The following is a 23880-nucleotide window of genomic DNA, read 5'->3' as shown; positions in this document are numbered from 1 at the left end:
AAAAAGTCCAGACATTTAATCGCTATGTTGGTCTGTCCTAAGCCAGTAGGTCAAATAAAAAGAATAGCTGAGACTTAGCTCAGCCAGATTATTGCGGTCTTTGCTGCCAGAGGTCGAGAGTTCAAGCCTGGCTTGATATGCCAAAATTTTTGTCAGCAATTTTTGTGGTTTTTTTACATCAAAATGTTCGTCTCTGTCCTGTGACGACGCACATTACTTTTCTCTTTCCCCTTCTTCTGATTGGTTGTCCCGATTTTCTGCCATAACTTTTGAATTTGAGTGGAGTTTGCGCGCGCAGCTCCCGCGGGGGGAGGGGCTGATGTTCAGCGCGGCCGCCATCTTGGTCGAGGCGCCGCATTGACTGCCTGAGAACGTCGGGCGTGGCCGCCATCTTGGATCGGTATCGCTTTAACTCTAGAGCGTTCACTTCTATTGTGGAAGGAGGTGTCTGCATAAGTAAAATAACTATAACTCACTTGATTTTCAACCGATTTTCACGCGGTTTGCTTTGTTACAAACGGCAGACATGTAGCTATGATACAGGATGCTTGATGTACGTTTAATATGCAAGCTTTCATGCTAAAATACGTTCTGCAGGTAGTCACACTTCAGGTATACACACACACACACACACATATATATATATATATATATATATATATATATATATATATATATATATATATATATATATATATATATATATATATATATACACACACACACACACACACACACACACACACACACACGTAGGTGTGGGTGTGGGTCGTAGGTGGTGTCAAGGGACTCTGCAATGAGTCCTTGAGCTTCTTTGGCCTGAATTAGCCCCGCCCCTTCTTCTGATTGGTTGTCCCTTTTTTATAATAAAATCGCCACGAGCCGCCAGTCGCTCTCGCGCTGACTCCCGCTTCCTGATTCAAACGTCTGCCGGCCCCACCCCCCGACCAATCGGTGGCGAGTAGGGTGATGACGGCCCCGCCTACCGACCAATCAGTGGCGCGGAGGGTGATGACGGCCCCGCCCCCCGACCAATCGGTGGCGAGTAGGGTGATGACGGCCCCGCCCCCCGACCAATCAGTGGCGAGTAGGGTGATGACGGCCCCGCCCCCCGACCAATCAGCTCCCTGTAATGTGGTGACGTCAGAAATATTCCCAGCTCAGCCCGGTTACAACCTTGGCAGAATGGTTACAGAAAAAGTAATAATTAAAATAGTAGGGTTTTACTAATATTTATAACTTACAAATATTTAAAAAAATTAGAAAAAACAGCTCCAGACTTACATTACTAAATATCGATATGTTGGTCTCTCTTAAGTCAGTAGGTCAAATAGAAATGAGAAGCTGAGTCTTAGCTCAGCCAGAGCGTTCCCGTCTTTGGAGTCAGAGATCAGAGTTCGATTCCCGCAGAATCCAGACTTTTTCGTCAGCTATTTTTTTTTTTTTCTACATCAATATGTGCGTCCCTGTCCTGCAACGACGCACATTACTTTTCTCATTTAAAAGCGTTACCGCGGCAACGCTAGACACCAAAAAGTGCGCCCACCCTTCATCTGATTGGTTCAGAGGGAAAAAACTTTGAGCCTCAAGCCCCATAATACGGTTTGACGTACATGAACGAAAATCGGTACACACCTGTATCATGTCGCAACTTAAAGAAAAGTCTCTTGGCGCCATGGCCGAAATTGAACAGGAAGTCGGCCATTTTGAATTAATTGTGTAATTTTGGCGCAATTAATGCCATTCCTTCGGCAATTAATACGGCCCGAACCGTAACGTGCATCCAGGTGACTTATACCTCAAAATGTGCGTCTCCATCTTGCGACTACGCGCATTACTTTTCTCTTTCAAAAGTGTTACCGTGGCGATGCTAGACGCCAAAAAGCGTGCCCCCTTAATCTGATTGGTCCATATTTGATAGTTCTCCAAAAGTCACCAAATTTTGCATGCAAGCCAGGCCTGGTGATAAATTTGATATTTCATGGTTTGCATTAATGGGCGTGGCAAAATGGCTCAACAGCACCCCCCGGAAAACTTTTCTCTGCCATAACTTTTGAATGGTTTGACATAAAGAGTCATGGGTGGTGTCATGGGACTCGGTATTGAGTCCTTGACCATAATTGGTGAAAATTAGCCCCGCCCCTTCTTTTGATTGGTTGTCCCTATTTCCTGCTATAACTTTTGAATGGTTTGACATGGAGAGTCGTGGGTGGTGTCATTTCTGATATGCTTATGGGGGGCGGCGGCCGTGAGTGCGAGGGCCCGTTCATCGCTGCTTGCAGCTTTAATTATTATTATTATTTTTCTGACGAAAGGAGGGCCTTTTTGCCCCCCTTAACATGCCCAAAAAGTCACCAAATTTTGCACGCAAACCAGGCCTGGCGGAAAATTTGATATTTTATGGTTTGCATTAATGGGCGTGGCAAAATGGCTCAACAGCGCCCCCCGGAAAACTTTGTGCCTCAAGCCCCACGATACGGTTTGACGTACATGCACGAAGATCGGTACACACCTGTATCATGGCGCAACTGAAAGAAAAGTCTCTTGGTGTCATGCCCGAAACCGAACAGGAAGTCGGCCATTTTGAATTAGTCGTGTCATTTTGGCGAAATTTATGCCATTCCTTCCAAAGTTAATTCAGCCCGAACCGTAACGTGCACCCAGGTGTGTTATACATCAAAATGTTCGTCTCCATCCTCCGACACCACGCATTACTTTTCTCTTTCAAAAGCGTTACCGTGGCGACGCTAGACGCCAAAAAGCGTGCCCACCCTTCATCTGATTGGTTCAGACAGAAAAAACTTTGCGCCTCAAGCCCCATAATACGGTTTGACGTACATGAACGAAAATCGGTACACACCTGTATCATGTCGCAACTTAAAGAAAAGTCTCTTGGCGCCATGGCCGAAACCGAACAGGAAGTCGGCCATTTTGAACATTCTGAATTAATCGCGTAATTTTGGAGCAATATGAGCCATTCCTTCGAGAGTTAATTCAGCCCGAACCGTATCGTGAACCCAGATGTGTTATACATCAAAATATGTGTCTCCATCCTGCGACTACACGCATTAGTTTTCTCTTTCGAAAGTGTTACCGTGGCGACGCTAGACGCCAACAAGCGCACCCCCCCTTCATCTGATTGGTCCATATTTGATAGTTCCCCAAAAGGCACCAAATTTGGCATGCAAGTCAGGCCTGGCGATAAATTTGATATTTCATGGTTTGCATTAATGGGCGTGGCAAAATGGCTCAACAGCGCCCCCCTGAAAACTTTGTGCCTCAAGCCCCACAATACGGTTTGACGTACATGCACGAAAATCGCTACACACCTGTATCATGGCACAACTTAAAGAAAAGTCTCTTGGAGCCATGGCCGAAACCGAACAGGATGTCGGCCATTTCGAATAAATTGTGTCATTTTGGCGAAATTTATGCCATTCCCTCGGCAGTTAATTCAGCCCGAACCGTAACGTGTACCCAGGTGTGTTATACATCAAAATGTGCGTCTACATCCTGCGACACCACGCATTACTTTTCTCTTTCAAAAGTGTTACCGTGGCGACGCTAGACGCCAAAAGGCGCGCCCCCCCTTCATGTGATTGGTCCATATTTGATAGTTCTCCAAAAGTCACCAAATTTTGCATGCAAGCCAGACTTGGCGATAAATTTTATATTTCATGGTTTGCATTAATGGGCGTGGCCTAACGGCTCAACAGCGCCCCCTAGAATACTTTTATCTGCCATAACTTTTGAATGGTTTGACATAGGAAGTTGTGGGTGGTGTCATGGGACTCTGTAATGAGTCCTTAAGCTTCGTTGGCCTTAATTAGCCCCGCCCCTTCTTCTGATTGGTTGTCCCTTTTTTCTGCTATAACTTTTTAATGGTTTGACTCCCGCTTCCTGATTCAAACGTCTGCCGGCCCCGCCCCCCGACCAATCAGTGGCGAGTAGGGTGATGACGGCCCCGCCCCCCGACCAATCAGTGGCGAGTAGGGTGATGACGGCCCCGCCCCCCGACCGATCAGCTGTTGTAATGTGGTGACGTCAGAAATAGTCCCGTGCTCAGCCCGGTTAGAACCTCGGTGGAATGGTTACATCAAAACGTGCGTCTCCATCCTGCGACACCACGCATTACTTTTCTCTTTCAAAAGCGTTACCGTGGCGACGCTAGACGCCAAAAAGCGCGCCCACCCTTCATCTGGTTGGTTCAGACAGAAAAAACTTTGCGCCTCAAGCCCCATAATACGGTTTGACGTACATGAACGAAAATCGGTACACACCTGTATCATGTCGCAACTTAAAGAAAAGTCTCTTGGCGCCATAGCCAAAACCGAACAGGAAGTCGGCCATTTTGAACATTCTGAATTAATCGCGTAATTTTGGAGCAATATGAGCCATTCCTTCGAGAATTAATACGGCCCGAACCGTAACGTGCACCCAGATGTGTTATACATCAAAATGTGCGTCTCCATCCTGCGACTACGCGCATTACTTTTCTCTTTCAAAAGTGTTACCGTGGCGACACTAGACGCCAAAAAGCGCGCCCCCCTTCATCTGATTGGTCTATATTTGATAGTTCCCCAAAAGCCACCAAATTTTGCATGCAACGCAGGCCTGGCGATAAATTTGATATTTCATGGTTTGTATTAATGGGCGTGGCAAAATGGCTCAACAGCGCCCCCCGGAAAACTTTGTGCCTCAAGCCCCACAATACGGTTTGACGTACATGCACGAAAATCGCTACACACCTGTATCATGTCACAACTTAAAGAAAAGTCTCTTGGCGCCATGGCCAAAACCGAACAGGAAGTCGGCCATTTTGAATTAATTGTGTAATTTTGGTGCAATTTATGCCATTCTTTCGGCAATTAATACGGCCCGAACCGTAACGTGCACCCAGGTGTGTTGTACATCAAAATGTGCGTCTTCATCTTGCGACTACGCGCATTACTTTTCTCTTTTAAAAGTGTTACCGTGGCGAAGCTAGACGCCAAAAAGCGTGCCCCCCTTCATCTGATTGGTCCATATTTGATAGTTCTCCAAAAGTCACCAAATTTTGCATGCAAGCAGGCCTGGCGATACATTTGATATTTCATGGTTTGCATTAATGGGCGTGGCCTAACGGCTCAACAGCGCCCCCTAGAATACTTTTCTCTGGCATAACTTTTGAAAGGTTTGACATAAAGAGTCATGGGTGGTGTCATGGGACTCGGTATTGAGTCCTTGACCATAATTGGTGAAAATTAGCCCCGCCCCTTCTTCTGATTGGTTGTCCCGATTTTCTGCTATAACTTTTGAATGGTTTGACATAGAGAGTCGTGGGTGGTATCATCAGATTCTGTATGGAGTCCTTGACCTTCATTGGCCTGAATTAGCCCCGCCCCTTCTTCTGATTGGCTGTCCCTTTTTTCTGCTATATCTTTTGAATGGTTTGACATAGGAAGTCGTGGGTTGTGTCATTTCTGATATGCTTATGGGGGCGGTGGCCGTGAGTGCGAGGGCCCGTTCATCGCTGCTTGCAGCTTTAATTATTATTATTATTATTATTATTATTACCACAGGAAGCTGAAGATAATAAACTACACAAGTCTAAGTCTCTAAGAGTCTCTAGAGATATTGATCATCAGCCTGAAATAAAACAATTCATGATACTTTCTCATTTCCTAACTGTTATACCTAATAATACGATGTCAGTGTTTTACATGAGACAACGATGTTGGAGACGTTCTAGTGTTGGAGCGTTTATGTGCTCTGGTGCACGACAGCAAAGGATTCATCTTTCCATCTGTGACTGTGTGTGTGTGTGTGTGTGTGTGTGTGTGTGTGTGTGTGTGTGTGTGTGTGTGCGTGCGTGCGTGCGTGCGTGTGATGAAAATGCAGAACATATGAATTATTGAAAAGTCTTTCTGATGCTTCAGCAGTTACGATTCCCTCCTGCCCCTCCCCCCCACACACACACACACACACACACACACGCACACACACACACACACACACACACACACACACACACACACACACACACACACACACTAACATACACACTAACACACACACACACACACACACACACACACACACACTAACATACACACTAACACACACACACACACACATACACACTAACACACACACACACACACACACACACACTAAAATACACACTAACACACACACACACACTTTTAAAAATAATGTATATTTGTTATTTACAGCCGTCATTACCATGTCGACATCATTCACCTTTCACTCTTTAATTGTCGGGGAGAACGGGGTGCGTTTTACTTCCTAAACCACTTCCTTTAGGGGAGAACGGGGTGATTTGAGCCTGTGGGGAAGTTGAGCCACCCCTTGTTTATGAACAACCATAGACACATTTGGTCACGTGACCACGTGTGTTTGAAGAGTCATCCATTACTCACCCTGTGATGGAGAGAGGCTGATCGAGTAATAAGCATATTTAAGTTCAAAAAACTGTTTTTTGCCGTTCAAAGTTAATTTTTCATGTTCAAGGAGTCGTGATTCTTGTGTCTGAACAATTAAAGACAAGTTTGAACAAATCTCACATATGTGTTAATGGATTAGGAAGTTATAATATGAGGCTATACTTTTAGCATGATGTTAGCTCTAAACTGCTGGATGATACAAGTTTGTTAAAATGGCAGGGGTGGGGTCATTTCAGCCAAAAGGCCTGGGGGATGTTGAGCCAGTCAGTGGCTCAACTTCACCCACTTATTATTATTAAAGTATTATGTTACTGTAATATGTACATTGCATTCTTACATTTTATCACCGAAATGATGGGACATTTTGAATTTTAGACCAGAAACCATCATGCCACGCCACTATAAACGGAAGACAGACAGGGATTTGGACAGAGCAGTGGCAGAGGGACAGAATTGGAAGTCCATTCGTCAGGTGGCAAGGGACATGAAGATCGACAGGATGACTTTAAAGAGATACATGGATATGAAATAACTAGGAGAAGTGAAAAGAACAGGCTATAAGAGAACAGGACATGCCAATCAAGTCTTCAGTGAAGAAATTGAGACAGAGCTTGCAGACCATATAAAAAATCTAGCTGCAATGTTTCACGGTCTAAGTGCCATGAAATGTCGTGAACTGGCATTTGAGTTAGCACGAAGAAATGGCCTTGATGTTCCTGCAAGCTGGATGAGAGACGAAGAAACAGGTTAGTCTAAGTGTACATTTATAATAATAGGGAATATTAATAATTTTTTTTCAGGGAAGTGCCCACCATCATTCTTATGTAAAACTCAACGTAAACTGCAATGGTTGAATAAAGTGTGCTCATGAAACTCCCAAAACCGCAAAAACTTGGGGGAACAGCCAGAAGGGAGAAGACGTTCGTATTCCCGTGCAGCATTGACGAGTGGGATGTTGAGTAGTAGCCTTGAAGTTTGAACGGCTGCTATGTTTGTAGCCACGGCTGCTACGTTTGTAGCCACGGCTGCTACGTTTGTAGCCACAGCTGCTACGTTTGTAGCCACAGCTGCTACGTTTGTAGCCACAGCTGCTACGTTTGTAGCCACGGCTGCTACGTTTGTAGCCACAGCTGCTACGTTTGTAGCCACGGCTGCTACGTTTGTAGCCACAGCTGCTACGTTTGTAGCCACAGCTGCTACGTTTGTAGCCACAGCTGCTACGTTTGTAGCCACAGCTGCTACGTTTGTAGCCACGGCTGCTACGTTTGTAGCCACAGCTGCTACGTTTGTAGCCACAGCTGCCGAGATCAACTCATTCAGGTGGACGAGGATCATCAGTCGTCTCAGTTTTTTCTCCTGGTTCTGCTCTCATCCCTCCATCCTCCTCTTTAATCTGGTCCACTTGTCTCTACTTTAACGTCTCCGTCTCCGTCTCCGTCTGGCTGCAGCTTCTGTCTGCCGTCTCTCAGATCTACGTCTTTCATTTCTAACCGTCTCTTCTTCCTCCTTCGGTCGTTTCTCAGCTCTGACTCCAGCTAGAGAGTAAAAGCTTCACCAACTGAGTCTGAGCAGAAATCAGATGGATTTAGATTTGGGTCACTAACATCACCGTCTTCTCCTGCAGCTCTTCCCAACTCAAAGAGACGGATTAAATCCTTCTGGACAGATTCTTAATTACCGAGAGGAAAGTACGACTGTGAACTTCTCCGGGGGGCGGTTGGGATTAAACTCCCAGATAATCCTGCATGCTGGATGAGACCTTTCCTAGCCGCCGCTGCCGCCGTTAGCCACCGCCTGGTCAAACATATTCCTGACAGCTACTGCAATTATATATATAAATATATAAATATATATATATATCTATATATATATATATATATATATATATATATATATATATATATAAATATATATATAATTACAACACTGGAGTTTCCAGTCGGCTCACATGACCGATTCCAAGGACCAATCATCTTAAGAGATCTGTTATTTATAGATCAGTGACTTTGTGGAATAACCTGCCTCAAAAAGGTTTTTGTTGTTTGTTTGTTCTTTTTGCATTCTGTATTATTTAATAGTTTTCTTTAATGTGATTTTATCCAGTATTAAACTTGTCATTGTGCATGGAGTTAAACCATGTCATCATGTAATCAGCATTTGGATGAGAAATTGATCGGTTTCCCAGATGTTGAACAGAAATGTTACCGGGCCGGACTCTCTAACCAGGACCGGCAGGAGAACTGGACTCACCTGACGGCTCAGACCGGAGAAACCAGAACCGGCATCCCTGCAACCGGACCTGGAACCGGACCTGGAACCGGACCTGGAACCGGACCTGCAGGACAGAAAACAGAGGTGGTCACAAGATCAAGGACACGTGGCCGCGCAAGAACCCCGGCCAGTAAACCGCTCGGTACCCTGGTGCCCTGGACCGGGTCCTGGTACCCTGGACGGGGTCATGGTACCCTGGACCGGGGCCCCGGTACCTTGGTACCCTGGACCGGGGCCCCGGTACCTTGGTACCCTGGACTCGGTACCGCGGACTGCGCCTGACTACAAAGCTGTGAGCGACTCCATTCTCCAGAACCTTCCAGCAGGAACCAATTTCGGCCCAAACTGTTAGACTGAAGGTAAGAAGTCAGAACTTTGTCTGGAAAAAAGAAACCTTAGGATAGCCTAGTCCTGGTTCAGGGTCAGTCCTCTCATAGGTGTAAATAAACCTCTGGCTAACGTCTCCACGACCTCTCCACGACCTCTCCACGACCTCTCCACGACCTCTCCACGACCTCTCCACGACCTCTCCGCGACCTCTCCACGACCTCTCCACGACCTCTCCACGACCTCTCCACGACGTCTCCACAACCTCTCCGCGACCTCTCCACGACCTCCCCACGACCTCTCCACGACCTCTCCGCGACCTCTCCGCGACCTCTCCACGATCTCTCCACGACCTCTCCACGACCTCTCCACGACCTCCCCACGACCTCTCCACTACCTCTCCGCGACCTCTCCGCGACCTCTCCACGACCTCTCCACGACCTCTCCGCGACCTCTCCGCGACCGCTCCGCGACCTCTCCACGACCTCTCCGTGACCTCTCCACTACCTCTCAGCGACCTCTCCGCGACCTCTCCACGACCTCTCCACGACCTCTCCACGACCTCTCCACGACCTCTCCACGACCTCTCCGCGACCTCCCCACGACCTCTCCATGACCTCTCCGCAACCTCTCCACGACCTCTCCACTACCTCTCCGCGACCTCTCCACGACCTCTCCACTACCTCTCCGCGACCTCTCCGCGACCTCTCCACGACCTCTCCACTACCTCTCCGCGACCTCTCCACGACGTCTCCACGACCTCTCCACGACCTCTCCACGACGTCTCCACGACCTCTCCACGACGTCTCCACGACGTCTCCACGACCTCTCCACGACCTCTCCACGACCTCTCCACGACCTCTCCACGACCTCTCCACGACGTCTCCACGACCTCTCCACGACCTCTCCATGACCTCTCAGGGGAAATCTTTTGAGCATAATGCATTTAAATGCATCAATCTGGTGCGCTTTGGAAAGCTAGAATAACAATAAAAGGGTGTCTGCTGCCTTAACTTACGTTGGTAACACAGATATGCTCTCCGGAGCTTCTCTACCCGGCTACCCGCATCACGCATCACCCCCCCCCCCCGACCGCCCTGACAGCTCGGTTTGTTCTCCACAAACACAAAGGCTTCACGGCCTCGACGGCTCTATTTATATTTATATTTATATTTATATTTATATTTATATTTATATTTATATTTATAGAGTCTGGATCCTGCAAAAGCATCAATCTGAGGACGAGCAGCAACACGGAGAGAAACAGGAAGTAGAACCCTGAACCTTCAACCACTTCCTGTCCCAGTTTGGATGGATGATGGATGGATGGATGAATTATTGGATGTATGGATGATGGATGGATGATGGATGGATCATGGATGGATGAATTATTGGATGGATGGATGATGGATGATGGATTATTATTATTTTGTTTATTTCGGCATGTTTATATAGACACATTTCATCTCCAGAACATTATTCATTGCATACTCAGCACATGACGAAAAGGGTACGGGAGAAGCTGACGCTTATCAAAGTCCCGCCCCGTTCTATGTAAGATTCATGATCACATCAACAACAGAATTCAGTAAGATACATAGTTTACCACATAGCAATTTGTCTAATTTCATCCTTCACAGTCCAGATAGCATGTATGTTTGTACACGTGTCCAGTCCACTCATCCTGATCACTGTTCCTGTGATTTACTACTGTGTCCACTGTTCAGTTATTTTTATGTCCAAGTCTCTTTTTGCATGCAATCCAATTTGCAATGGAGGTGCGTGTGTCAATGCAGATTTTGATTAGTCGCTGTCCTCTGGCTCTCTAGCCGCCACAGCCTTTGCCCCCTCCGCTCGTACTGACTTCATCTCCTCACGAGCTTTGGACACATCCGACCATACACTGGTCAGTCTCCCCTTGATGTCAGAGAGGCCAGAGAGCAGCTTTGCCTGATCAGCTCTCACTTTTCTCAGCTTTTGTAGCATCCAGACACCGCCAAGCCCTAGGATCACTAGGCCCACCGTCATGCCCGTGAAGATATAGACGTCCTCCACGTCTTCCATATCCAGCACCCCAAGACACACCACTCTCCATTTGTTCCAACTGTCCATAGTGTACCCCGCCAAGAATGTCCCATCTGGACAGGCCGGTTCTCCTGTCCCAGCACGCCGTGTAGAAAAAATCTTGTCAATAGCATTTACTGACCAGTTCAGAATCTCCATTCTTGATTTTATGTTCTGCTTGGTCGTGATATCTGCTGTGCTGAGATAGAGCTCAATTTCACACACACACACACACATTTTATAGTCACTTTGTTTTGTTTCCATGTTTTGTTTCCATGCCAGGTGCTCCAGTGCTGATTTTCCCACATTGCCTTGTTTCGTACACATAGCCAGACATTGCCTTCCTGTACCTAGGTTTGATAATCCTTCAATAACAGCTTCTTTAACTCATGTTTGAAAACAGTTACATTTCTTGCTAACTTTAATTCATTGTTTAGGCTATTCCACATTTCCACACCAGCTACTGACAAACTATGGCTTCTCATTGTTGTCCTTATCTTTTTCTGTTTAAACTGCAGCGAGCTGCACATGCTGTGAGGACTTTGACTAAGAGTGAACAATTTCTGAACATTTACTGGTAATGCCGCCTGTGTTGCTTTGTAAATTGTTTGTAGCATCTGAAAATGAAGTATCTCTCTCAGTTTTAGATATTTCGTCTTTATGAACAGTTCGTTCGTATGTGCCCTGGCTGGGACAGAATGAATGATGCGAAGCGCTTTTTTTTGCAATTTAAATATTGGTTCTGTAATGCCCTTGTAAGTGAAACCCCAATTTTCTACACAGTACCTCATATGTGGGACTATTAGTGCCGAGTATATGGTCTTAAGCGAGTTTAAATTGAGAGATTTCTGCAATTTCCACAGAATGGACACACTCCTTGCCATCTTATTTTGAATTATTTTTACATGTGGTCGCCATGTCAAGAGGTCATCCACTAATATACCCAGAACCTTATGTTCCCTCACTCTTTCTATATTGTTTCCATTTACTTGCAAGTTTATGCTTTTCTTTACATTATTTCTCCCAAATAACATGAATTTGGTCTTTGCCAGATTTAGTTATAATTTGTTTATATTAAACCATGTATTTAGTTTTGTCATTTCTCTGTTGATCACTTTTTCCAGTATATTCAAGTCGTTTCCTGAGCAGAAAATATTTGTATCATCAGCAAATAAAATAAGTTTTAATACATCAGATGTTTTGATTATGTCATTGATATATAGAGTAAATAGCTTAGGGCCTAAGACTGACCCTTGTGGGACCCCACAGACGACATCCAGGCATGTAGACCTATTTGTTCCCATCTGGACATATTGGACTCTACCAGATAGATAGCTTTTGATCCATCTTAAAGCTGTATCTCTGATACCGTAATCATATAATTTTTCAATCAAAATATCGTGATTTATAGTGTCAAAAACTTTTTTGAGGTCAATAAAGATGCCTACTATACATAATTTGTGGTCAAGCGCATCTTTAATCAGTTCTAAGGACTCTGTGAGGGCAAGTGCTGTCGAATGTTGCTTTCTGAACCCGTATTGGCTATCACACAGGATGTTGTGTTCAGTCATGAACTTTTCCAATCTGCTATTATTGGATGGATGATGGATGGATGATGGATGATGGATGAATGAATTATTGGATGGATGGATGGATGGATGGATGATGGATGGATGGATGGATGGATGGATGGATGGATGATGGATGGATGATGGATGGATGATGGATGATGGATGGATGATGGATGGATGACAGGAGCCTCAGAACGACCCGATGGGTCCAGTAGTTTCTTACAGACTCTTTAGTTCCCCCCGTTAAAAGTTATCGACCCGAGACCTGAGACCCGAGACCCCCTCTCCCTGGGGGGTCTCAGGTCTCAGCCCCCCCCCCTGGTCTCAGGTCTCAGGCCCCCCCCTCTCCCTGGGGGGTTTCAGGTCTCAGGCCCCCCCCCCTGGTCTCAGGTCTCAGCCCCCCCCCCCCCTGGTCTCAGGTCTCAGGCCCCCCCCCTCCCTGGGGGGTCTCAGGTCTCAGGTTCGGAGACTCAAGGGCGGGTCACATGACCCAGCAGAAGGAGGGTGATCAGGTAGCGGATCGAAGGATGGAGGGATAGAGGGATAGATGGAACAGAGAGGAGTGAAAGGTATTAATAGGAGATGGATGGAGGAGGTTTATGGCAACCTGATCTCACAAAAATCTGTGAAATGCCCACGACCTCTCACCACTATTTTCCGTGGTACCAACACGGAAAGAGGTATAATTCCGTGTGGGCACCACGGATATTGACGCTCACAGCAGGTGATCAAATGCATATACTTCAATTTAAAAGTGTGGTTTGATGACATTTCTAGCGAGAAATATGCATTTTTCCCCACAATCTCTCTTCAGTGAGTGTATATTTTATATTAAAAACATTACTGTTTACTCAAGACGTACTCCTAAATTAAATACTCACCTGCTGTATTCTAATGCCCTTATTTTTAACAGCTTGTGCTCTTACAACGCCATATTAAAACAAATTATAAACCACATTAACACTTCATAGAAACAAAATAGATCGAGGGATGAGGTCTGAAAGATCTGTTTTGGAACGTTGCTTAATACGTTACGGCATTGAACACAAATAGCCTGTCTCTTCTTAAAACAGCGTTAAAAACGTGTTTTTACAAACTGACAGTAACAAACAGTACCTTGCGCGACAAAAACGCATAATTTAGCCACTATAACAAAGAATAATATATAAATAATAATAATGTCATAATCCGTGTATATATCACGACCACGGATCCCATTGACTTTGCATGGTACAATATCCGTGGTGCCCACACGGAATTATACCACTTTCCGTGTTGATACCACGGAAAATAGTGGTGAGAGGTCGTGGGCATTTCACAGATTTTTGTGAGACAGGTTGGTTTAGGGACATGAAGAAGAGATGTATGATGGGAAAGTTTTATCCCCTACGACGGAGAACCGTCCCCCGTCCCACCGGCAGGTTCTGTTTTTGTTTTGTTTTTTATTTTGGATCCCCATTAGCGGATGCAAAACGCCAACTAGTCTTCCTGGGGTCCATGAAAATTAAAATACATTCATATAAAAGCACAATTATACATATATATACTTCCTATAGTACTTTACATTTTAAATGTATGAATACAAAACTTAATACATAAGTAATTACAATTACATCACTCCATTAACCCCCCCCCTCCACACACACACATCCCACCCACATCATTCCACCAGCAACATCACTGTAGTGGTAACCGTGGTAACCATCACAACCTGCAACTACATTGAGCTGTATTTTCCACACAATAAATCACGAAATGTATATCACAAAATGTATATCAAACATATATATTAACCATTGTTTATGTCTGTACCCAAAAATAACCTTTTTAGTTGCTTTTCTAAACTGTCTCTGCTTGTTGCTTTAGTTATGGTATAAACCTGTTCCAGTGTGAGATGAACCTGTACATACAAGTTCTTTTCATTGCATTTGATCTCGGTAATGGAATAGAAATATGACCCCAGCTAACTTGTCTTGTCCTGTGCTCATGTCTGTTTTCGGAAAAGGTTATTTTTGAGTACAGGCAGTTTGGTTGTTTCGACACAGTTATATTCCTGAATAATGTTAGTAAATTGTGTGTTAATCTGTCCTCTACTTTCATCTAACTGTTCCGGTTTCCTGAAGACAAAGACCACATTCAGACCGTCTGGGTTGGCCGACGGCAGCCGTCCACACAGAGACGTCTGTCCACACAGAGACGTCTGTCCGGAGGACAAAAGAGCCTCAGAGGAGACTCTGGAGTCACACTAGCGCATCGTCAGCAAACGCTCGCGTCCAAACGCTCACGTCCAAACGCTCGCGTTCAAACGCTCGCGACCAAACGCTCACGTCCAAACGCTCACGTTCAAACGCTCGCGACCAAACGCTCACGTCCAAACGCTAGCATCCAAACGCTCACGTCCAAACGCTCGCGACCAAACGCTCGCGTCCAAACGCTCGCGTCCAAACGCTCGCGACCAAACGCTCGCGACCAAACGCTCGCGACCAAACGCTCGCGTCCAAACGCTCGCGTCCAAACGCTCGCGTCCAAACGCTCGCGTCCAAACGCTCGCGACCAAACGCTCGCGTCCAAACGCTCGCGACCAAACGCTCACGACCAAACGCTCGCGACCAAAAGCTTCCAAGCCAAAACAACCCTCTGCACGTTTTAGCCCTCAGATGTTGGTCCCTCTCTGGTTTTGGACTAAGTCTCTGGACTTGTCCTCAGATGTTGGTCCCTCTCTGGTTTTGGACTAAGTCTCTGGACTTGTCCTCAGATGTTGGTCCCTCTCTGGTTTTGGACTAATGCCGCGTTCCATTTGTCCTCGGAAGTCGGCATTTCCAAGTTCCGAGTCGGAATTTTCAACTGGTACGCCCCTGGAAGTGAGATTTCCTACTGGGAAAGTGGGAGAATCTTCACCACCCCCGAGTTAACATTCCAAGATGGCTGCCCCGGCTGTAAACAGGAAGTAGAAGAGAGCTGTTCTCCTTTCTGTTTCCTCTTCATCCACCGTGTTGGAAAGTTGCAGAAGGAAAAGCATATTTGTCCAGAAGTTGCTTGTATTCGTACAAGGCAAGCGCTAGAAAAGCTTTAGTGGACGTTGCCATTTGTTTTCCGACTTTGTAACTGGAACGCTGATAACTCGGCTGTGACGCCATTCCCATGTGTATCGATAATGGTGATCGGTGTATCAATGACGGTGATCGGTGTATCGATGATGGTGATCGGTGTATTGATGATAGTGATCGGTGTATCGATGATGGTGATCGGTGTATCGATAAGGGTGATCGGTGTATTGATGATAGTGATGTATTGATGATAGTGATCGGTGTATTGATGATAGTGATGTATTGATGATAGTGATCGGTGTATTGATGATGGTGATCGGTGTATTGATGATGGTGATCGGTGTATTGATGATAGTGATCGGTGTATTGATGACGGTGATCAATGACGGTGATTGGTGTATCGATGATGGTGATCGGTGTATCAATGACGGTGATCGGTGTATTGATGATGCTGATCGGTGTATTGATTATGGTGATCGGTGTATTGATGATGGTGATCGGTGTATTGATGATGGTGATCGGTGTATTGATGATGCTGATCGGTGTATTGATTATGGTGATCGGTGTATTGATTATGGTGATCGGTGTATTGATTATGGTGATCGGTGTATTGATGATGGTGATCGGTGTATTGATGATGGTGATCAGTATATCGATGAGCTGATCGGTGTATTGATGATAGTGATCGGTGTATTGATGATAGTGATCGGTGTATTGATGATAGTGATCGGTGTATCGATGATGATGATCGGTGTATTGATGATAGTGATCGGTGTATTGATGATAGTGATCGGTGTATCGATGATGATGATCGGTGTATTGATGATAGTGATCAGCATCATTGATACACCGATCAGTTCCGTCTTCTCGCTGAACCGCGACTCTGCGAGTCAGAGTGAGCGCGGAACAGAAGACGCTCCCAAAATAACTCCTCGTTAAATATTTCAGAAAGTCAGATGGCAGAAGAACGAGGAGGAGGAGGAGGAGGAGGAAGAGGAGGAGGAGGAGGAGGAGGAGGAGGAGGAGGAGGAGGAGGAGAGGAAGAACAGTGGAGGAGGAGGAGGAGGAGGAGGAGGAGGAGGAGGAGGAGGAGGAGGAGGAGGAGGAGGAGAGGAAGAACAGTGGAGGAGGAGGAGGAGGAGGAGGAGGAGGAGGAGGAGGAGGAGGGGAAGAACAGAAACTGAACAGAAACAAAGGAGACATTGATATTCCTCCAGAAAGCTTTTATACCAAAGCATGAATGTGTAAGTGATTAGTATGATCATGAATAATCCTGATGGTATAATCTGATGTGTTGTTGTGCTGTGAGCTGGTCGGACCGTCAACTGGACCATCGTTGTAGATCAATATGCTGATGGATTGATTTCCTTCTAAAATAGGTTCAGGTTTAAGCTAACCTCCTGGTAGCAGCAGATCACATGACCAGCTGTGGAGCGACGACGGTGGTGAAACTCAGACTGGTGAAGAAGAAGAAGAAATGGACAACCCCCTAAAACCTCCTAAAACAAATAACCAATAAATAGCTAAATAATTAAAAGAGAGCAATATAGTTTCATGTCAAAACCAGGACTAGTAGACCTGAAACCAGGACTAGTTAACTGTAACCAGGACTAACTGGTTCCTGGAACCGGTTCCAAGTGTGAACGCTGCAGGTTTAGCAGAAATGCTGCAGGTTTACCAGAAACGCTGCAGGTTTATCTGCAGGTTTAGCAGAAACGCTGCAGGTTTAGCAGATACGCTGCAGGTTTAGCAGAAACGCAGCAGGTTTAGCAGAAATGCTGCAGGTTTAGCAGAAACGCTGCAGGTTTAGCAGAAACGTCCGTGTTTACAAGGATGAGCTGAAAGTAGGTCAGCATAATCAATTTCCCAGCATTCTCTCTGCTCTAATAATAGCAGCAGAAGTTCAGGCAGAATAAAGCAAAGCAGCGAGACGCCGGGAGGAAACGTGAGACGGAGACAACGACCTTCCTCTAATAATCCTAAAGTTCCTACAAATCAGGGACTGTCAGAGCTGGGAACCTTCGGGATGATGAGATGCTACGACTCAGCAAAAACAGGAAGAAAAAACAGACGTAGCTGATAAATAACATGCAGGATAATCTTGGTCGTTCCTGCATCACACATCCCCTCCGGAAACCTTCCACAGACACCAGCATCCCAGCTAACACAGCTAACAACGCTAACAGCACTGTCAAAACAGCCAACAGTGCTACTATCGTAAACAGACCTAACCATGCTAACATAGATAACTAAATCTAATGCTGACAAAGCTAAACAAAGCTAAAGTGCTAACAACAACAGCAGCTGCCTAGCAACGCCAGGATACTACATGTAAACTTGCTACCGTGGTGCTAACTCATTACTTTCGCCTTTTGTTATGATAGTTTGATAACTTTTAGTTGGGATAGTTAGGATTTTGTTTCAGTTAATGCTTTTTGTTTTGGGTTAATGTTACAGTTAGGGGGTTTGGGTTAGCTGCTAAGTTTAATTGCTCAGTTCATACTCATACAGACACATAGCCACACAGACACACATACACACACATAGCCACACAGATATATACACACATACACACACACACACACAAAGCCACACACACATACTGTACACACACACATATCCACACAGACATACACACACACACCGACCCCCAACTCTGTCTGAATACATCACTACTGTCACTACTGTCACTACTGTCACTACTGTCACTACTGTCACTACTGTCACTACTGTCACTTCTGCCACTACAGTCACTACTGTCACTACTGTCATTACAGTCACTACTGTCACTACCGTCACTACAGTCACTACTGTTACTACTGTCACTACAGTCACTACTGTCACTACTGTCACTACTGTCACTACTGTTACTACTGTCACTACAGTCACTACAGTCACTACTGTTACTACTGTCACTACAGTCACTACTGTCACTACTGTCACTACTGTCACTACTGTCACTACTGTCACTACTGTCACTACTGTCACTACTGTCACTACCGTCACTACAGTCACTACTGTTACTACTGTCACTACTGTTACTACTGTCACTACTGTCACTACTGTCACTACTGTTACTACTGTCACTACTGTCACTACTGTTACTACTGTCACTACTGTTACTACTGTCACTACTGTCACTACTGTCACTACCGTCACTACCGTCACTACAGTCACTACTGTCACTACTGTCACTACTGTCACTACCGTCACTACTGTCACTACTGTCACTACAGTCACTACTGTCACTACTGTCACTACTGTCACTACTGTCACTAATGTCACTAATGTCACTACTGTCACTACTGTCATTACAGTCACTACTGTCACTACCGTCACTACAGTCACTACTGTTACTACTGTCACTACAGTCACTACTGTCACTACTGTCACTACTGTCACTACTACTGTCACTACTGTCACTACTGTCACTACTGTCACTACTGTCACTACTGTCACTACTGTCACTACTGTCACTACAGTCACTACTGTCACTACTGTCACTACTGTCACTACTGTCACTACAGTCACTACTATCACTACTGTCACTACTGTTACTACTGTCACTACTGTCACTACTGTCACTACTGTCACTACTGTCACTACTGTCACTACTATCACTACTGTCACTACCGTCACTACTGTCACTACTGTCACTACTGTCACTACTGTCATTACTGTCACTACTGTCACTACTGTCACTACTGTCACTACTGTTACTACTGTCACTACTGTCACTACTGTCACTACTGTCACTACCGTCACTACTGTCACTACTGTTACTACAGTCATTACTGTCACTACTGTCACTACTGTCACTACTGTCACTACTGTCACTACCGTCACTACTGTCACTACTGTCACTACTGTCACTACAGTCACTACTACTGTCACTACTGTCACTACTGTCACTAATGTCACTACTATCACTACTGTCACTACTGTTACTACTGTTACTACTGTCACTACTGTCACTACTGTCACTACTGTCACTACTGTCACTACTGTCACTACCGTCACCACCGTCACTACTGTCACTACTGTCACTACTGTCACTACTGTCACTACCGTCACTACTGTCACTACTGTCACTACTGTTACTACTGTCACTACTGTCACCACTGTCACTACTGTCACTACTGTCACTACTGTCACTACTGTTACTACTGTCACTACTGTCACTACTGTCACTACTGTCACTACTGTCACTACCGTCACCACCGTCACTACTGTCACTACTGTCACTACTGTCACTACTGTCACTACTGTCACTACTGTTACCACTGTCACTACTGTCACTACTGTCACTACTGTCACTACTGTCACTAATGTCACTACTGTCACTACCGTCACTACTGTCACTACTGTCACTACTGTCACTACTGTCACTACTGTCACTAATGTCACCACTGTCACTACTGTCACTACTGTCACTACTGTCACTACTGTTACTACTGTCACTACTGTCACTACTGTCACTACTGTCACTACTGTCACTACTGTCACTACCGTCACCACCGTCACTACTGTCACTACTGTCACTACTGTCACTACTGTCACTACTGTCACTACTGTTACCACTGTCACTACTGTCACTACTGTCACTACTGTCACTAATGTCACTACTGTCACTACCGTCACTACTGTCACTACTGTTACTACTGTTATTACTGTCAGTACTGTCACTACCATCACTACTGTCACTACTGTTACTACTGTTATTACTGTCACCACTGTCACTACTGTCACTACTGTCACTACTGTCACTAATGTCACTACTGTTACTACTGTTACTACTGTCACTACTGTCACTACTGTCACTACTGTCACTAATGTCACTACTGTTACTACTGTTACTACTGTCACTACTGTCACTACTGTCACTACTGTCACTACTGTCACTACAGTCACTACAGTCACTACCGTCACTACCGTCACTACTGTCACTACTGTCACTACTGTCACTACTGTTACCACTGTCACTACTGTCACTACTGTCACTACTGTCACTACTGTCACTAATGTCACTACTGTCACTACCGTCACTACTGTCACTACTGTTACTACTGTTATTACTGTCAGTACTGTCACTACCATCACTACTGTCACTACTGTTACTACTGTTATTACTGTCACCACTGTCACTACTGTCACTACTGTCACTACTGTCACTAATGTCACTACTGTTACTACTGTTACTACTGTCACTACTGTCACTACTGTCACTACTGTCACTAATGTCACTACTGTTACTACTGTTACTACTGTCACTACTGTCACTACTGTCACTACTGTCACTACTGTCACTACAGTCACTACAGTCACTACCGTCACTACCGTCACTACTGTCACTACCGTCACTACTGTCACTACCGTCACTACTGTCACTACTGTTACTACTGTTATTACTGTCAGTACTGTCACTACCATCACTACCGTCACTACTGTCACTACTGTTACTACTGTCACTACCGTCACTACTGTTACTACTGTCACTACCATCACTACCGTCACTACTGTCACTACTGTTACTACTGTCACTACTGTTACTACTGTCACTACTGTCACTACCGTCACTACTGTTACTACTGTCACTACCGTCACTACTGTCACTACTGTCACTACTGTTACTACTGTTACTACTGTTACTACTGTCACTACTGTTACTACTGTTACTACTGTTACTACTGTCACTACTATCACTACTGTCACTACCGTCACTACTGTTACTACTGTCACTACCGTCACTACTGTCACTACTGTCACTACTGTTACTACTGTTACTACTGTTACTACTGTCACTACTGTCACTACTGTCACTACTGTCACTACTGTCACTACTGTCACTACTGTTACTACTGTCACTACTGTCACTACCGTCACTACTGTCACTACTGTCACTACTGTTACTACTGTTACTACTGTTACTACTGTCACTACTGTCACTACTGTTACTACTGTCACTACTGTCACTACCGTCACTACTGTCACTACTGTCACTACTGTTACTACTGTCACTACCATCACTACCGTCACTACTGTCACTACTGTTACTACTGTTACTACTGTTACTACTGTCACTACTATCACTACTGTCACTACCGTCACTACTGTTACTACTGTCACTACCGTCACTACTGTCACTACTGTCACTACTGTCACTACTGTTACTACTGTCACTACTGTCACTACTGTCACTACTGTCACTACTGTCACTACTGTCACTACTGTTACTACTGTCACTACTGTTACTACTGTCACTACCGTCACTACTGTCACTACTGTCACTACTGTCACTACTGTCACCACTGTCACCACTGTCACTACTGTTACTACTGTTACTACTGTCACTACCGTCACTACTGTCACTACCGTCACTACTGTCACTACTGTCACTACTGTCACTACTGTCACTACTGTCACTACTGTCACTACTGTCACTACTGTTACTACTGTCACTACTGTTACTACTGTCACTACCGTCACTACTGTCACTACAGTCACTACTGTCACTACCGTCACTACTGTTACTACTGTCACTACCGTCACTACTGTCACTACTGTCACTACTATCACTACTGTCACTACTATCACTACTGTCACTACTGTCACTACTGTCACTACTGTCACTACTGTCACTACAGTCACTACTGTCACTACTGTCACTACTGTCACTGCTGTCACTACTGTCACTACTGTCACTACCGTCACTACCGTCACTACTATCATTACTATCACTACTGTCACTACTGTTACTACTGTCACTACTGTCACTACTGTTACTACTGTCACTACTATCACTACTGTCACTACTGTCACTACAGTTACTATTGTCACTACTGTCACTACTGTCACTACTGTTACTACTGTCACTACTATCACTACTGTCACTACTGTCACTACAGTTACTATTGTCACTACCGTCACTACTGTCACTACTGTCACTACTGTTACTACTGTTACTACTGTCACTACTGTCACTACTGTCACTACTGTCACTACCGTCACTACCGTCACTACTGTTACTACTGTCACTACTGTCACTACAGTCACTACTGTTACTAAAGTCACTACTGTCACTACTGTCACTACTGTCACTACTGTTACTAAAGTCACTACAGTCACTACTGTCACTACCGTCACTACTGTCACTACTGTCACTACTGTCACTACTGTTACTACTGTCACTACTGTCACTACTGTCACTACTGTCACTAATGTCACTACTGTCACTACTGTTACTACTGTTACTACTGTCACTACTGTCACTACTGTCACTACTGTTACTACTGTTACTACTGTCACTACTATCACCACCGTCACTACTGTCACTACTGTTACTACTGTCACTACCGTCACTACTGTCACTACTGTCACTACTGTCACTACTGTCACTACTGTCACTACTGTCACTAATGTCACTACTGTCACTACTGTCACTAATGTCACTAATGTCACTACCGTCACTACTGTCACTACTGTCACTACTGTCACTACTGTCACTACTGTCACTACTGTCACTAATGTCACTACTGTCACTACTGTTACTACTGTTACTACTGTCACTACTGTCACTACTGTCACTACTGTTACTACTGTTACTACTGTCACTACTATCACCACCGTCACTACTGTCACTAATGTCACTACTGTCACTACTGTTACTACTGTTACTACTGTCACTACTGTCACTACTGTCACTACTGTTACTACTGTCACTACTGTTACTACTGTCACTACTGTCACTACTGTCACTACTGTTACTACTATCACTACTGTCACTACTATCACCACCGTCACTACTGTCACTACTGTCACTACTGTCACTACTGTCACTACTGTCACTACTGTTACTACTGTTACTACTGTCACTACTGTCACTACTGTCACTACTGTTACTACTGTTACTACTGTCACTACTATCACCACCGTCACTACTGTCACTACTGTCACTACTGTCACTACTGTCACTAATGTCACTACTGTCACTACTGTCACTAATGTCACTACTGTCACTACTGTCACTACTGTCACTACTGTTACTAATGTCACTACTGTCACTACAGTCACTACTGTCACTACTGTCACTACTGTCACCACCGTCACTACTGTCACTACTGTCACTACAGTCACTACTGTCACTACTGTCACTAC

General features: G+C 45.0%; 1 protein-coding gene across 2 annotated transcripts in view; it reads right to left on the bottom strand.

Moving 5' to 3' along the window:
- LOC133448221 (poly(rC)-binding protein 2-like) overlaps window positions 1-23880 on the bottom strand; it is an 81748-nt gene that overhangs the window by 45867 nt on the left and 12001 nt on the right. For both annotated transcript variants that reach the window (XM_061726559.1, XM_061726561.1), the window contains exon 2: window positions 8697-8781. The gene's annotated coding sequence lies outside the window, so the exon portion shown is untranslated. The remainder of the gene's footprint in view (window positions 1-8696; window positions 8782-23880) is intronic.

Source organism: Cololabis saira, chromosome 8, assembly GCF_033807715.1.
Source record: "Cololabis saira isolate AMF1-May2022 chromosome 8, fColSai1.1, whole genome shotgun sequence".
NCBI lineage: Eukaryota > Metazoa > Chordata > Actinopteri > Beloniformes > Belonidae > Cololabis > Cololabis saira.
The sequence above is the reverse complement of the archived record's forward strand: the minus strand, read 5'-3'. Positions and strand labels throughout refer to the sequence as shown.